The sequence below is a fragment of the Schistocerca piceifrons genome, unplaced genomic scaffold (assembly GCF_021461385.2).
Source record: "Schistocerca piceifrons isolate TAMUIC-IGC-003096 unplaced genomic scaffold, iqSchPice1.1 HiC_scaffold_1113, whole genome shotgun sequence".
Taxonomy (NCBI): Eukaryota; Metazoa; Arthropoda; class Insecta; order Orthoptera; family Acrididae; genus Schistocerca; species Schistocerca piceifrons.
Window position 1 is genome coordinate 12501 of NW_025726922.1, and position 5000 is coordinate 17500.

Genomic DNA, 5000 nt, shown 5'->3' on the forward strand with positions numbered 1-5000 from the left:
TAAATTCAGCGGGTAGTCTCGCCTGCTCTGAGGTCGTTGTACGAGGTGTCGCACGCCACACCGCCAGCCGGCTGTGCACGCTACCGAGAAAGTACCGGTATGGCGAACCGCCAGGCGACGGGCGCGCATCGCACGTTTGAGGAGACGCGGCCGGCCCCACAGGCGGCCGCGACACTCCCAGGTCTGCGAAGCGGGGCAAACGCCGCGCGCTTCAGTATACGTAGCCGACCCTCAGCCAGACGTGGCCCGGGAACGGAATCCATGGACCGCAATGTGCGTTCGAAACGTCGATGTTCATGTGTCCTGCAGTTCACATGTCGACGCGCAATTTGCTGCGTTCTTCATCGACCCACGAGCCGAGTGATCCACCGTCCTGGGTGATCTTTTCTCAGTTTCCGCCGGTCTCTTTCGAGACGGTCGCATAGGCGGGAGTGAGGCGTGTGGCGGCCCCTGTTCCAGCGTTCTGTGTCCAACGGCCTCACGGCCGACGGGCGTCGTACGGCTCCACACCGGAGCGGACAGGCACTCGGGCGAAAGTCATTCAAAACCGGCGCCAGGCGCCAGGTGCCGCAGGCCAGCCGCTCCAGCGCTTCAGCGCTCGTACCACACAACATTGCCGCTAGTTTTGAGAGGCACGCGTGGTTCCGCACGCGGCGCACGGCTACGGCGAGCCGTACAGGTAGCGTGTTGCGCGACACGACACGCACATCGAAAGACATGCAGTCTAGTCGGTAATGATCCTTCCGCAGGTTCACCTACGGAAACCTTGTTACGACTTTTACTTCCTCTAAATGATCAAGTTTGGTCATCTTTCCGGTAGCATCGGCAACGACAGAGTCAATGCCGCGTACCAGTCCGAAGACCTCACTAAATCATTCAATCGGTAGTAGCGACGGGCGGTGTGTACAAAGGGCAGGGACGTAATCAACGCGAGCTTATGACTCGCGCTTACTGGGAATTCCTCGTTCATGGGGAACAATTGCAAGCCCCAATCCCTAGCACGAAGGAGGTTCAGCGGGTTACCCCGACCTTTCGGCCTAGGAAGACACGCTGATTCCTTCAGTGTAGCGCGCGTGCGGCCAGAACATCTAAGGGCATCACAGACCTGTTATTGCTCAATCTCGTGCGGCTAGAAGCCGCCTGTCCCTCTAAGAAGAAAAGTTAATCGCTGACAGCACGAAGGATGTCACGCGACTAGTTAGCAGGCTAGAGTCTCGTTCGTTATCGGAATTAACCAGACAAATCGCTCCACCAACTAAGAACGGCCATGCACACCACCCACCGAATCAAGAAAGAGCTATCAATCTGTCAATCCTTCCGGTGTCCGGGCCTGTGAGGTTTCCCGTGTTGAGTCAAATTAAGCCGCAGGCTCCACTCCTGGTGGTGCCCTTCCGTCAATTCCTTTAAGTTTCAGCTTTGCAACCATACTTCCCCCGGAACCCAAAAGCTTTGGTTTCCCGGAGGCTGCCCGCCGAGTCATCGGAGGAACTGCGGCGGATCGCTGGCTGGCATCGTTTATGGTTAGAACTAGGGGCGGTATCTGATCGCCTTCGAACCTCTAACTTTCGTTCTGATTAATGAAAACATACTTGGCAAATGCTTTCGCTTCTGTTCGTCTTGCGACGATCCAAGAATTTCACCTCTAACGTCGCAATACGAATGCCCCCGCCTGTCCCTATTAATCATTACCTCGGGTTCCGAAAACCAACAAAATAGAACCGAGGTCCTATTCCATTATTCCATGCACACAGTATTCAGGCGGCTTTGCCTGCTTTAAGCACTCTAATTTGTTCAAAGTAAACGTGCCGGCCCACCGAGACACTCAATAAAGAGCACCCTGGTAGGATTTCAACGGGGGTCCGCCTCGGGACGCACGAGCACGCACGAGGCGGTCGGCACGCCTTCAGCTCGCCACCACCGGCAGGACGTCCCACGATACATGCCAGTTAAACACCGACGGGCGGTGAACCAACAGCGTGGGACACAAATCCAACTACGAGCTTTTTAACCGCAACAACTTTAATATACGCTATTGGAGCTGGAATTACCGCGGCTGCTGGCACCAGACTTGCCCTCCAATAGATACTCGTTAAAGGATTATAAAGTGTACTCATTCCGATTACGGGCCTCGGATGAGTCCCGTATCGTTATTTTTCGTCACTACTCCCCGTGCCGGGAGTTGGGGTAATTTGCGCGCCTGCTGCCTTCCTTGGATGTGGTAGCCGTTTTCTCAGGCTCCCTCTCCGGAATCGAACCCTGATTCCCCGTTACCCGTTACAACCATGGTAGGCGCAGAACCTACCATCGACAGTTGATAAGGCAGACATTTGAAAGATGCGTCGCCGGTACGAGGACCGTGCGATCAGCCCAAAGTTATTCAGAGTCACCAAGGCAAACGGACCGGACGAGCCGACCGATTGGTTTTGATCTAATAAAAGCGTCCCTTCCATCTCTGTCGGGACTCTGTTTGCAATGTATTAGCTCTAGAATTACCACAGTTATCCAAGTAACGTGGGTACGATCTAAGGAACCATAACTGATTTAATGAGCCATTCGCGGTTTCACCTTAATGCGGCTTGTACTGAGACATGCATGGCTTAATCTTTGAGACAAGCATATGACTACTGGCAGGATCAACCAGGGAGCTGCGTCAACTAGAGCTGAGCAGCCGGCCGCCCGGGGAGTGTGTCCCGGGGGCCCGCGCGAACACGCAAGCGTCCGCTCAATCATTCTGCAAACAGGAGGAGGCTGAGCTCCCCTGCACAATACACCTCGAAACCCTCTCAGGTCCCGGCGGCGCGCAGCGCCGTCCCAAGTACTTGGTCGGGTTCGAGAGAGGCGCAATCGCCCGGAGTTAGGCGAGTAGACGCTTTCGGTGCGACCACCCGTGCTCCCAACTGAGCTTGCCGCTGCCGACAGAGGCCCGGGAGCGTGCTGTCGTGGCATTGCCGGCGGGAGACAACACGCGCCACCTACGGTGACCGGCAGCTCCAACGCCAGCGCCACAGAAGGACAAAAGCCCCACTTGGGTGCCGAAGCGAACTCTCCCAGCACAGCGCACGCGCCAACACAATCCGCACAGCTGCGATACAAACCACCAGCGAGAACCGCTGGGGCGACCGAGCAGCAGACGGCGTCGCGGCGCGCCGAGCGCCGGGCGGCGGCCGCATCCTCAACGCACACAGTCCTCAATCGGACCAGCACACTGAAGATGTCCACCGCGCTTCGCACCGGCCCGCGAGGACCTACTTTGGCCGCACGGCGCCGCGCGCAGGGTGCGCCGGCGCGCAGCTGCCGACGCCTGCCGCGTCCGTCGGCCGGCGCGCCTGCCACTGGCCGCCCCACCAGCCGGCTGTAGCGCGTGCGCCCACGCACCGCGCGGCCAGCACGCCGGGAGCGCCCCCTCACCGGCCGGGGACGGTCCCACCCAGCCACCGCCGCGTATCGCTTCACACCCAGATGCCGTTCAGTTTCGTCGGCATGGTGGGTTATCGCTGGAACAACCGGTTAGTACCTCAACCTATCGTCGCCATCACCGATTCACCCCTAGCGAGAACAACCGCACCACAACAGGTTACCATTTGTTCATTTGCGTAACTTCACCAGAAAACGCAGGCGTCCATCGCCATTTGCAACTTCAACGATTATTGCATGGCCTGTGTCAGGTTGTCACGCCACACTACGTCTGCCCACATACACGCAACAAAATGTGCACGCCTAGACAATACGTGGAAGGTGGCCCCCGTACGTATGCGATGTCCATTGCTCGAACGACTGTCAACCGGCCTCTGTAGCATGTCGCAGATATGGAACGCGGTGCACCATGCCATCACGGTGTGTGAGGAGAGACGACTAGGTCCGAATACATCAACAGACAGCTCATGCTGATCGCCATCCACGGCGTCCGTTCCTCCCACACGTCTCTATGGCGTACCCACACTGCAATCCAGCTCTCATAGGGAGACGGACACGTAGCTGCGTGCACAATATTTGCACTGTATGGTCCGCCGTTTTTGGGCGCAGTCGTTGTGCGGTCACACATGTGCCACGATGTATCATTCAGTACATAAGGACGAATGTGCAGTACAGATTGTGGTTCACGCGTACGACATCAGCGGACAGTTGACACAGGCCGCACCACAACGTAGCCTGAGTACGTCGCAATGCGAAGGGCATTGAACATGCAAAACTTCTCACCAACCAGCTTGCGAAGGCAGGGGGCAAGGTGGGGACGTGGGGAGGGGCGGCATGTACGTCCTGCTGCCATCCACATTACAGTGTACAGCAGGAGCATGTGGAAAGTGAGCAAGACTTGCAAGGTGTTTAACATGAAGCGATACACAGGGGTGCGGGCAGTGCGAGTAGCGAACTATATTGCGAGGGTTGCGGGTGGGCAACACTACAGTAATTGAACGAGTCGTTATTAACTATTACAGAGCAGGTTTAGGCGACAACGTGGGTTACGTTAAGGCGACAACATGGGTTAGGTTAAGGCACAACATGGGTTAGGTTAAGGCACAACATGGGTTAGGTTAAGGCACAACATGGGTTAGGTTAAGGCACAACATGGGTTAGGTTAAGGCACAACATGGGTTAGGTTAAGGCACAACATGGGTTAGGTTAAGGCACAACATGGGTTAGGTTGAGGCACAACATGGGTTAGGTTGAGGCACAACATGGGTTAGGTTGAGGCACAACATGGGTTAGGTTGAGGCACAACATGGGTTAGGTTTGAGGCACAACATGGGTTAGGTTGAGGCACAACATGGGTTAGGTTAAGGTACAACATGGGTTAGGTTAAGGTACAACATGGGTTAGGTTAAGGTACAACATGGGTTAGGTTAAGGTACAACATGGGTTAGGTTAAGGTACAACATGGGTTAGGTTAAGGTACAACATAGGTTAGGTTTAAGGTACAACATAGGTTAGGTTAAGGTACAACATAGGTTAGGTTAAGGTACAACATAGGTTAGGTTAAGGTACAACATAGGTTAGGTTAG

At 55.7% G+C, this 5000-nt stretch overlaps 2 non-coding genes and 1 pseudogene across 2 annotated transcripts; all 3 read right to left on the minus strand.

Moving 5' to 3' along the window:
* Nucleotides 1-36, minus strand: part of LOC124727543 — a 4215-nt pseudogene extending 4179 nt beyond the window's left edge.
* A 189-nt stretch (nucleotides 37-225) lies between these two features.
* On the minus strand, nucleotides 226-380 carry LOC124727537. The gene has a single exon (XR_007007162.1). It is a non-coding gene; the product is annotated as a 5.8S ribosomal RNA (ribosomal RNA).
* Nucleotides 381-732: 352 nt separating this feature from the next.
* Nucleotides 733-2644, minus strand: LOC124727538. Its single transcript, XR_007007163.1, has one exon. It is a non-coding gene; the product is annotated as a small subunit ribosomal RNA (ribosomal RNA).
* Between the last annotated feature and the right edge of the window lie 2356 nt (nucleotides 2645-5000).